Raw genomic sequence first — 12,854 nt, 5'->3', positions numbered from 1 at the left:
TCAAACTTAATATGAAAATTTATATAACTGCCTCACAAAGCGTTGCAACACATTGGCTGTATCGTCTAACAGGCACATGGGTGTTTGTGACAAGCTTGCCAGTCAGCTCCGCAATGAATGGGATCCTTTCAGCCTGAGGTGCTGTAATGCTATTTGCAGTTATCACTCTCAACAACGGTTTATGAATTGAACAACAGACGGATGGAAATTTAACAAGGTAAGAAATAGCAGGGATCAGTGAATACTTCAACTTGTGCTGGTATTTCCCTTTGGTGACAAATAACCATCGTGCAAGGCTCTAACAAACCGAGAGCCTCCGTGACAAAAGCTGACTGGATATATTCGCTGGAAGACGAAGGTAAAAAATGGACCATCATCCTGCAGGCGGTGGCAGTGCCACATAATGTGCAGAGTCAAGCGACAAAGCCTCTTTTGTAAGCGCCGCCATAACGCCACACAATAGGGGGCTCCAGGTGAGGCTTTTTTAAAGTTGGAGTGACATGTAGCTGAATAAAACTGTGGCTGTCAAATGGAAGACAGAGAAGAAAAAATCTAGGAGGTAAAGATAGGGAATGTGGAGCAGGGAATGTGTCTAGATGTCTAATGTGATGAGTAATGATTAGAAACTCAGTGGGGAGGGGGTCATTTTTAGGTTAGAGCCTATTGACGCAGCAGTAGTCTGAGTGTGGCGAGATATTTGATGAGCCTGTCACATCTGAGCCCCCCCATCCTTGGCCCACATCTAGTTAGCATCAAACTCTGAACACACATTCACACACACACTCTGTAAAACACTCTAATGGATGTTAATTCTCGCCACAACACTGGAAATGTAACAGCGGAGCTCAGGGCTTCTGTCAATAATTGAGAAAATGATGAAATAATTATCTGCTGCTTCTCTGGAGGGGGGGTGGGGTGGCTGCAGACAGCAGCAGCACCACAGTGAGGCTGCTCTCTGGCATTTATCATGGGGAGCCATCTGTCCTGAGTGGAGGCTGCCTACAGATGGCAGTAGAGGGGCACCACTGCTGCCGCAAACCTTAGGGGGCGATATAATGAGTCGAGGAGAATAGCAATATCAATGTATTTGATTGGATTCATGCCGTGTAAGACACACACACACAGAAATCCTTACCATGAAGCAATTGTCTCAATGGTCCACAATGTATACGACTATTTAAAACTGCTTATATTTAGCATTTAGCATGCAACCAACTGAGACCCAGTTTATTGTTTACACACACACACACTGTTTCCAAAAAATAAATACAGATACTGTTCTAGGGTTGATTAATCATGTCTGTTTAACCTTGCACCCTTCCACACTGCCTGCCTCTGACTTAAGGCTGATCAGATCAGTGCTTCAAGTACTCTAACGGTTTTCAATTATTAATTGATCCGGGTCTGTTTGTGCTGCATGTGATTGATCGCGTAATAAGTTGCTCACAAAACCCGGAAGGGGAAAAAAAGAAAAATGGGCTTTTTCTCTCTGCCGCCGGAGTCGTTGGTGTGAATCACATAATTAAGTTCAACCTGGTAAATGCAACTGTATTTTTTCAGCTGAAACAGTCCCTGCAGCGAGTACACGTTGACATTTTAACGAGAATGCAGACTGGATTTGAAATATGACACGGGAGAATTTGTTTATTCAACCCGTCTCACCTGGTAGGGACACAAAGTGACATGCTAATTTGACAAACTTGCAGAAATTGAATGTTTTCTGTCTCGTTCGTCTGGTTATTACAGAGCTCGGGTCAATATGTTATGAGCCTGAAAGCAATTATCAGCTGCAATTATCAGCTGCAATTATCAGCTCCTCCAAAGGAGCATTGGTGACAAGTGAAATAAGACAACAAACAAAACCATTGATTGCCATTTGTTACATGTCAGACATGGTCGATGCTGTACGTGAATTGTCAGGTCGCCTAACGACATGGAGACTTGAACAAATCTATTTTTGAATACGAAAAATAAAAATAAAAAGATTATGGATCATTTTGCTGCTGGTTCAGATATCACCCAATTGGCCAGGATTAATGTTGCCTAAAGTTGACCTGACAAACATTTAAGAAATAAATAGAAACAAAAGAGTTTCTCAACTCAGTACTCACTGAGGTTTTTCTGCTACTGAACACATTAATACATAACAACAACACAGACGAGACAACGTGTATCCACTCTTGGGCAATGACGCATTCGGAGCCAGAGTCTACGCAGTGGAGGGATGGAGCTGCTGCATGTTCGACCAATCCTGAGTCAGGCTCAGCTGTCAATCATGTACATTGTATTATATCATCAAATAACTCATTTAAACTCACTTTTATTTGATGAACCTTAGGTAATGTTGGCAGACTTTAAATGTTAAGTTTAATATCAGGCACCATTTTTTTTACATTTATTGTCTAGTGCATTATAACTTTTCATTTCTTCTGAATGTCACCGCCAATATTAGTTTTCAATGTGAGTACCACTTTTTCTATTTTAGCTTACATACATAGTTATTTCAATTTCAGTTCTGGTGTTTTATTATGCATTCTTTCTTTGCATGAACTCCGATTGTATATCTTATGTTATTCTCTTCTTTTCTACTTTTTAGAATTCTGTTTGTGTTGCCAGAGGACGCAAATACTTTTGAGCAAAAGTAAAACTAATGAAAGCTGCTTTAGTTAATCTTTTACTTTCAGCAGCTTGACGACAGCCTGTCGTAACGTGAAAGCCGCTATCCCCTCGAGTGAACGCAACTTTGGTTCATTCTTACAGCCCTCGTCTGCATCACTTCCCTACAGCAGTCAACCGTTCACACTGCCTGCACAGCGCCAAATGGCCGTCAGACAAGTTCGCAACTACCTGACTTAGCAGCGATGGAGCCAAATATCTCCCTCAGGTGTTGGTGGAGACCAAAGCAGAGCTGCCAGAAACATGAATCCAAATGAATACCCATGTTGCTGTGTGTCAGCTGGATGACGGTTTTCTACCACATCCATTGAATCACTTTATAGGGTGATTATATGCCAGTGCAGTGTTTACAGCTTGTTTCCTTAACGGCCAATAAACTCCATTGATGAAGAATTAAGCAGAAGTCAGCACTCTGTTCTGGAACAGCTCGAGCAATCAGTGTGAGATCTTCTCTTTGATAACCCCGACCGTCCAGTGAAAAGAAAAAAAAAGAACATACAGGGTGAAATTTACTGACTTCAAGTCACTAAACCTTTTGGACGTTCTTGAAACGATGCCAAATCAATATATTCCACAAATTGAGGTAATTGGGGTCACGGTGGAGGAGCTGGCCTACCTGACATGACTCAGGAACATCTGGATTCGCTGCAACAGTGTTTGAAACTTAAGTCCTGAGGAGACTAAAACAACCTGAACATTGCATTCAGGAGGCGGCTGGATCCTGCGTTTGATTGACAGCGTGGAAGGTGTTCAATCAGCTGGCAGCCACGTTAAAATGCGATTCTCTAATCCTGTGCTGCCGTAAAAGCCCCATTAATGCCGTGGCCAAATAAAAGGCACCAGAGAGAACATGCTTTTGTGTGTTTGTGTTTGTGCATAAGGGTGCGCGGGGGCGTATGTGCTTCACTTCTACGTGTGTGGGCAGCTGTGAGTGTGTTGGGTCCGTGCGCATGTGTGTAAATGTTTTGAGCACACGCAGCCGATAAACGCCCTGAGGCAAAAAAAAAAAAAATGCTCTGCTTTAATTATTTGTGATTTAGCGAAGGAGTTGAATTCTTCCCTCGAACCACGGAGACTGAGAGAGAGACAAAGACAAGAAGTGAGAGTGGGGAGGGTGCGCAGAGCGTGAGCGAAAGAGGGAAGGAGATAAAATACTAATTACTATGTTCTGTGTGCACCCGGACCTGCGTGTGTTAGGAAAAAATGATATCCAGTAAGAAATTAGCTTTTGAACAGTGAGCGCTGTTTGAAGCCGTCTCTCAGGTGAGCAGAGGCACCAGGTGCCGAGGGATCGACCGTTGACGGGGATTTCTTTGTTGGAGAAACATTTGTAACACAATTTAGCATTTCTTTGTTGTTTTAACCATGTTTTCCGTTAAAAGCACAAAGCTGAACCAGGACAGTTATATTTATTCATTTATGGATTGATTTATGGAATCCTTTGTACAATCGCCCTTGTTTTCTCCTCCATGGCAACATGTCCGATTGTTTAACTGCTCCTGTTTTTTTTTTGCTAATCACACTGATTGTTGATGTTATTAGCCTGCGCTTGTTGGTTTAGCAGGATTATGCAAAAACCACTCAACGGATTGCTGTGCCATTTTGTGGAGAGGTGGGACATGACCTGAGAAAGAACTCGATCTGGATCTTGATGTAAAGAATCAGGCATATTTGGAGATTGATAAATATGAATGTGTGTAATTTGGTGCAGATACAAAATAAAAATATGAATCTAATGAATTGCAGTGGAATTTCATAAAGGGGCTTTCTTGGTGAGGTAATAAGGTAAATGGTATGTATTAGCTTTTCAAGTCTTGATGACCATTCAAAGCACTTTACAGTAAAGTTTTGCCCGACACCATTCACACACACTTTCATACAGTGCATCTATGTGCAGCACTTTCTCTATCATACATATAGAAAGGAATCAAATCTCTGGTTAGAGGACGATCCGCACTACCTCCTCTACTGAGTTAGTGAGCGAGCTGCACTGGTCTTCTCACGTGACGCGCCTCACTCTCCTCAATCCTCTATCAAACACACCCTCCTGATTTGGTTGTCAATGCCTCTGGTGCCCTAGTGTCACTGTAGGTGCCTGCATGTCTTTAAAGCCCCTCCACCACCCCCAGCATCCACCTGCAGTCTGCGACAGTGGGAGGTTACAGATTTTCTGCTCATCACTCTCCGTTATATCTATGTAATCATATCTGGGGCAATGATGACATCTGAGCCTAGACGCCAAACTATTAACTATCTTCTGCTGCTGTGAAAAACACTTCAAATGTGAGCTGTCTGTTTGGAATGTTGGTTTTAATTATTGAATTTTTGGCTGAAAGATGTCGGAAACTGCACGCTCACTGAAATTGGATCATTTCTCCTCTCAGTAGCGGAATTTAACTTGACGAGGATTTCATTAATTTACCTCCATTGGTCACTTTTCTGATTAAATCATGGAACTGTTAGTGGATTCAGATTTCCTCCAGGACATGCACCTTAGTTTAAACAGCATCTCGAAATAACCCGTAGTAGTGCATGGTTGTTTGTATCATGTGTCTGCTCTGTGACCATGGGTGTACACTTATATGAGCACTGACTGGCCCCAACCCCTCCTGTCAGCCTGAAAGGATAGGTGGGTATAGATAACGGATGGATAGATTGAATCACTGCCCTTTAAAGGAGCTGAATAACCCTCCAGGCTTCAATGAAGAGCACAGAACCAATACACAGAGCCTAAGCGTATAAGGGCAACGCACAGTAGATCAGGAAAATGTTGTTTCAGGGACATGAGGAGTGCATTATGTTTCATAGCAGCAAAAAATTCTCTTCACATTCATTTCCTATGGTGCCCGCTGAAGTTGTTGACGAATCTTGTCAAAGTATTCCTGTTTGTCCCCGGTCCCTATGTATCCGCCTGGTTGCATAACAAGCCTGTTTTCATGCTGGAGAGGAGACTTTCAACTCTTCCAACCTCATCCAATCGTGCCGACATACAGTCTGAGACCGCATGTGCAAACTTAGCTGCAAGCCACAGCTACCTATTACCTTCCCTCTCTCGAAACACCTCCTCTGGATCTCTACTTTCCACTCACCGACTGCTTTGTGATTCACATCTCCTTCCTTAAGCCTCTTATGCCTCAGGCTGCGGTGGCCATGATGGACGTCTCTCTACATACAGAATATCCCTAAATCATGAAAATCCTGTTATGCATACACACACACTCCTGCAGCAATATGCAAGGACACAGATGTTCTGCTGTATTCAGTAATTACTAAGAGAATGCAACTTAATTGTATTTAGCAGATGGCAAAACTTTCTCCTACATTGCCTCTTTCCCTTTTCAGATACTTGGGATGCTAGAGTTACCTTCTGTTTCTTATTAACAAGGCTGCAGCAATGCAATATATGAAATATGCAAAGTGCCAGAGGAAGCACGGCTGCACCAATTGTGGCTGTATGAGACAATACAAACTCAATTTGCAGCCTTCATTGTATTCGCAGGACTTTTTTATTCTTGCATTTGCGAGTCATCATATTGGTGGAGTGGACAATTATGCAGCAAATCACTATCAAATAACTTTACTTTTTATTTCCTGATAAAAGTTATACTAATGATTTTTTATCCTGGATATGTTGTCCTAATTGCGTTTACTGGGCCAGCAAATAACTAACATTAAGTATTAATACACTACTCTGGTGGGTCTCATCACCAAGAACGATGAGACCTACTACAGGAAGGAGGTCAACCTCTTGACCACGTGGTGCAGAGACAACAACCTCCTGCTGAATGTCAGCAAAACAAAGGAGATTGTGGTTGACTTCAGGAGAAGACACACTGAACACCCACCACTGACCATCGATGGTGCTGCTGTGGAGCGAGTGAGCAGCACCAAATTCCTGGGGGTGCACATCAGTGAGGACCTCTCCTGGGCCACCAACTCTGCATCACTGGCGAAGAAAGCCCAGCGGCACCTCTACTTCCTCCGCAAGCTCAAGAAAGCAAAAGCCCCCACTCCCATCCTGAACACATTCTACAGGGGCACCATTGAAAGCATCCTGTCATGCTGCATCACTGTGTGGGGCAGTAGCTGCACTGAATACAGCCGAAAAGCACTGCAATGCGTGGTGAACACAGCTGCTAGGATCATTGGTGCCCCACTCCCCTCCTTGCAAAGCATATACACCACCCGCCTCACCCGGAAAGCCACCTCGATTGCGAGGGACACCAGCCACCCCGCACACAGCCTTTTCAGCCTCCTACCCTCTGGAAGAAGGTATAGGACCCTCCGTTCCCGCACCACCAGAATCAGCAATAGCTTCATCCACCAAGCTGTCAGGAAGCTAAATTCTCTCCACTCACTCCCCCCAGCCATATCCGACAGTCTGACAACAGGCTGAAATCCCCCTCCCCTCCAAAAATCACTCAGGACTCTGAAACAAACTGTCTCTGCACTTTATCACTTTATCACTTTTTATCACTTATCACTTTTACCTCTTTTAACTTGCACTGCTGTAATGTAATGTTTATCTGTTGTTTATCTGTTGTGCCTGTGCACTTTATATGTTTCACTGTGGGGAGAGTGGGAAACGTTCTTTCGACTGCTTTGTATGTTTACATGTGAAATAGTTGACAATAAAGCTACTTTGACTTTGACTTTGACATTAAAACAAAGACAGAAGAAAAAAGCTGAATAGAATTAGTAAGTTTGTAGTATTCTTGATGTTAATGTTGTTTAGGGTATTTTCTTCCAAGTGCAGGATGAAGTGCTTATTTTATGGAGATCAAAACTGGCAACACAAGAGGAATGTAAATCTCATGCTATGAAGTTGCCATTGTGTCAATCTATGCCACAAAGACAGCAACATTCCCAAATGGCCGTTCTGTCCACAAACCAAACGCTAATGCTGTTGGCAGCCAGTCAGACAATCGAGGCTGCGTCAGAGGGCGAGAATGGGAAAAAGCAGAGCTCCAAGCGGCAATGCAATCATCAGCCATGATGGAAATAAGGGGTGGTTAAAGGGCCGCGTTTTCAATTCAGGTTTTCAATTGCTCCGTGCAGTCAGAGCTTCTATATGTCAAAGGTGCTGCAAATTGTTTAGGAAGTGAATTGCAAAATTATTCCTCAGTATGCACGAGTAACACAGCACAGGTTGTCATGCATATTGACCTTTAGAGTCGAAGTATGTAAAATAGCAACCAGAACAAATATTCATAGACATCCAGGAGTACGGCTCACAAACGTAAACTCCTGCATGACCTGCGTATTGTCTCATAAGCCTTGGCTTCTTTATCCTCCCTCGCAAAGATGATTTTCTGAGATATTGTGTTGATATTTATGGAAACTTAAGAAAAATAGAGGCTGCAAACACAGGTGCCAGATAATGCCCATATCCCCATTCCATTTTCAAAAAATAGAAGCATGCTCAAATGAAAATTATATACAAGCTTTGACAATTTCTATGGTATTTTCTGTTCTTTTGTGTCCTCTGCACTTCTCAGTCCTGTGTCCAATTTTTAGACTTATTTTCTTATCTCTGTCACCCTTTTCTGTTTCTTTATTTTCTGTTTATCCCTTCCCTCTCCCTCTGTCCTCCGACTGCAGCCTGTTTCTGCATAAGACACAAAGTAGCTTCTGGACACAGTAACATCAGCAAATGGCAAAAACCTGTTTTAATTAAAAATATGCTGGTATACAGAGGTTTTTTAAACGCAGGTAAACCAGTTAACAACCAGCAATTGACTTGCTTCCTATTGTTTGACATCACAAATGTGCAGAAAACAATGCATGGAACATCTTACTGTCTTGCCGGTGCTGCATCTTGCACGTTACAAAGACAAAAGTCACAGATTCATGCTGTTCTCCAGATGTTAAAAAAATATCTATACAAACATGCATGTCTATTTATGCGCCAATGAACGTAAGTTCAATGGACGTCATGAAGTCAGTCAGCAAAGGTGCAACATTGGAGTACAGACTGCGGAAAACGAAAAAGGAAGAAGAAGAAATGTCCACGTTTATCCAGGTGCCATGTTTTTATCACTGTTGATCGAAGCCGATAAAAACCCACGTCTACTGCAGAGAGCGAATGCTGATTGTATCCATTCCCATTGTAGATAAAAGGTAGATAGATGTTCATGGGTGTAAATGGGTTTTTTTTTTACCAGTGGAAAGGGGCGTCGGAAATTCTACCATAAATCCAAGGGCACTTTGTTTTCCTTCACACCATCCTGCCCACAGAGCTGCTTTTTGTAACTACAATCCATAGTATTTATAGATTATTACGATATGAAACTTACAGTCACAGTTTATCTTCTGATACCTATTTTTCCAATGTAGAGCTTGAATATTCCGTTTAAAACCAACTAAGCTGAGGAAATTCCAAATTGTCCATCAACTTATCAGCTCTGAATGCTCAGGATGTATTGATCAGGTAGAAGCTTCACGATAAATAGCACAGAATACAGTTAGTGGAGCAGCACTAACAGTTTTAATGAGTCACTTGAGCTGCTCTGCTTCCAAGAATTGCGGCAGTTTCCTTTACGTATTAATAAGGTCATCCATCAAGAAGAAAAAGGTTCCCATCAAATGATTGGGTTAATAAAGCCAATTAAAATAACCGGCCATCCTTTTTTTGAATATATACAAGCTAATCAAATATATATTAATGAGAGGTTGCTCCTTGTCTCTGAGGTCGACAGGAAAATGACATTTTTAAGATCATCAGCATACAAAAGCAAATAGACGTCACTGTTACTGTAGTATGTTGGACAGAAATCATTGATGATATTAGCAGCTATGCACAGAGCTGGATTGAAAGTTGCCACTGATCTTTATGGCTGCTGCAGCTGTATCCTTTTTCTGCAAATATAGTCCAGAAGTGCATCAGTCACACCAATAATAACAATCTGATGGAGGTGCAGTATATTTTCTTGGTCAGGAGAGTGGATAGAGGTGGAGGTGAGTGGTTTGCTTTTTGATGATCCACAAATTCAAAATATCCTTCCATTCCGTCAAACATTACACACAGATTACTTGAATGGTCGGGCTGAGCTCGGCTGATTATTTCCCAGACCCTCTATAAGCACAAAGAGATGGGTGAACCCACGAGCTAAGGGATTCTCTGCGTTACTGTGAGAGGAGTCGGCTGGAATGAGTTCGGCAAAGAGCGATTGAGTAATAAAACCTAAACGCCTCTGAGGCAGTATCTGATTCCCGGGCACTGCGGAGAGAAGCCTTGTAGGTTGTGAGTGGGTGAAGGTTGAAAATTTGCCAGAGAGAAACACAGAAGCAGTGAATAGTATGTTTTATAAAACTCAAAATAAAAAATTGGTTATTGGATAATTTTGCCATCTTTTAAGATAAATGACACACAAACAATAAATAAAAAGATGATGCGTGTCATGACTAGACATACAAACACCAAGAATTATGTCAGTGGAAAGAGCCTTTCACTGGGCATTTGCTCAATGTATTTGCTAAAACATGAAGCGAGAAAGAGGTTTGCATGCTCTCCCACCATCTCTTCCTGACTAAGAGAGAGGCAGGAGCAAAACAGCAGCCATTCTCCTCCAGCAGCAGTGTGTATGCGTGGAGACAATTCCATTTATATTTATTTTTAGAGCAAACAGATCCAAATTATTATGATTATAGTTAATTTGCGTGTCATTGCAGGAAGTACTGTTTGTGGGGCAGAGGAGACAGGCACAGATGAAGTGCAGGGGGAGAAGATAATAACGCAGTTCGACCAAGTCTGTGTTTTTCATTCATTTTACATTGTGTCTCCAAAACTTTGGTCCGCAATTAAAGTTTTCGGAACAGAAATATGTTCCGAAGAGTTGTTAGAGCTGCTCGGATCAATTGGACGACGTAAATGTATTCTTATTTTAAATATGCTCAGCCCTGGTAGCGTATCAACCCGGACCGCTGACATCCTGAACTCATTTTGCAGCTCCTTGCTCAGAAGAAGAATTTCTCCTAGTTCCTGACGGCTTCTTGGGACTGAATAGACCCGATGATTCCAAAAAGAGAGAGGACCACTCAACGTGCGAGGTTTTTGTGCGTGACGGATTAAGAAAGACACATGACAAATATGGACTTGGTGTGCTAAGACCTTTGCTGTGGGTGGAAGACCAGTTGTGAGTGGACTTGTTAGTCTTCACACACTTACAAGTAGGGTGGAATTTTCCAGCTGCAACAGATGCACAGTTTGTGACTTAAAATACCTGGTAACCTTTTCTCGTCTTCTGCTGCCTCAGCCGATAATTTGCTGCACAGCCTCCTCTCCTCCTGTATTCTCCTCCCCAGAGACTTTAAGTTCATCTGCGCCCACGACCTAACAGTTTCCGGCCGAGGAGGAGATCCGCCGTTATGGAACAAGGGGTCAGGAGAGGATGATTTTTCAAACAAGCTCCTATCACTGCCCCCCCCCCCCCCCTTGTACAAACACAGAACTTTTTGTTCCTGCAGTTCAGAGACAAACACTCGCAGAACTCAAACAAGAGCTCAGACCTTAATCCTCAACAACAGAGTGAAGATTTAACAATCGTGCTGTCTCCTCACAAACCATGTACACAACTGTGCCTCTCTCTGCAACCGGGAGCGTCTCCCCGTCCTTTGGGCAGAGACTGTTCTTTGGTCTCGGCTGGACAGTCAGACTCACTTTGAAAATATGCAATTCTGCAAGTCAGATGGAGCCTATACTCAAAGCCGACATTCTCAAAGATAGCATCTGACCTTTACTTCAACTACAAAAAATACTTCACTCCACCTACTGTATGAAAGCAGCACTTTTTTACTACATCTGCTACAAGTTTCAAGGTGACAAAATACAAACAAATATATATTTCCAAACATTTCAATCATTAAAGATGCTTCACTTCTGTTTTTGGGTAGTTTAGACTTTCGGACAAATTGCAGGCAGTTGAGACAGCATTAAACATAAGAAGAAGAAAAAGAAACGGAAGCAACTTTGGTGCAATTTGGTGCAATTTAAAGTCGAGTACTGTGCCTGGTGATGCTGGTAGTAATACATTCAAACGGAAAGACTACAACAAACCAAATTTATGACACACCGATGTGAGACGTTTACAAACCAATCAATGTCAAGTATAAGTAGACACAGCCATGATGTAAGCATCACTTACGAAAGTCTTCAAATCAAACGTAAACAATGTAACAAAGACATGAATTCAGAAAAACTCCTCTTGTGCCAAAATACCATTGTGAACCATCAACACTGAGGTGCGCTTATCTGCTACGCCTCTGAGGGCTGGTATCTTAATTCTCATTTCATGCATTTTGGAGAATGGGCGAAGCAACAGGTTGTTTTTTTTTTTCTGCTATGAAGCGTTCATTGCCCAGGGATTGAAATGGCGCGGTACTGGGCTGATTATTCTCCCGCCACATCCTGCCGGTAGCTGTGACATGGCCATTATCTCAGGCCTACGGATTAATTCAGTCACAAAGGGGAGGTCACCGACTCCTGCCAGACCACAGAGACGAGACTCTGGGGATCTTGCTAGCGGCCTTTCTGAAATGAAATTCAAAGGTTTAAGGTCAACAGTCTGCCTAATTGGGAGGGTACATCCCATGACAATACCGGTGCAGACCATTAAAGCTGGAATTCTCCGCTAAATAATATACATTGTAAACTGAAATACACTCATTTTCCGAGTTCTGCTCCTGAATGAGACAATACCGTGTTCTCGATTTGAGTGTGAATTGGATTTGAGCATAAATCCCAATTATACTGAACTGGACATGAGCAGGCAGCGATAACAATGGATTTGACGTGTTCGCAGAATGAGTCATACAACTGTATGCTCTTGAATGGACAGCTGAAATTTATGGCACGAAATGCACAGTGAATTAATCTTAAATAATTATATCCTGCTTTCATAAATCTGACAGAAATTAGTAAAATGGGAATTTTTCAACATAGAATATGGTCATTATTGTAAAAAAAATTTTCATTAGGCGTGACAGACCAGAAAAAAAGTCATAGTCTGAGCTAATGTCATTCTCTTCTCTGATCTCAAGATCAGTGCTTCAAAGCTGCAGGCTGCATTATTCACTTTTCAGCTTTTCCAATTCCTCCCACTGCCGCACACTTTTGTATTTCCATTTCCCTTTCAACCCATCATCCTTCATTTCACTCAAGCCCCTTTCATATTTTCCCT

The 12,854-nt window shown here is 42.3% G+C and overlaps 1 protein-coding gene across 6 annotated transcripts in view; it reads right to left on the bottom strand.

Annotated features, from left to right (window-relative positions):
* The window catches only part of LOC109638878 (neural cell adhesion molecule 2), a 381,983-nt gene that overhangs the window by 76,356 nt on the left and 292,773 nt on the right, over positions 1–12,854 (bottom strand). The gene's annotated exons all lie outside the window — the stretch shown is intronic.

The sequence above is a fragment of the Paralichthys olivaceus genome, chromosome 24 (assembly GCF_024713975.1).
Source record: "Paralichthys olivaceus isolate ysfri-2021 chromosome 24, ASM2471397v2, whole genome shotgun sequence".
NCBI lineage: Eukaryota > Metazoa > Chordata > Actinopteri > Pleuronectiformes > Paralichthyidae > Paralichthys > Paralichthys olivaceus.
This window is presented reverse-complemented; position numbering and strand designations above follow the sequence as displayed.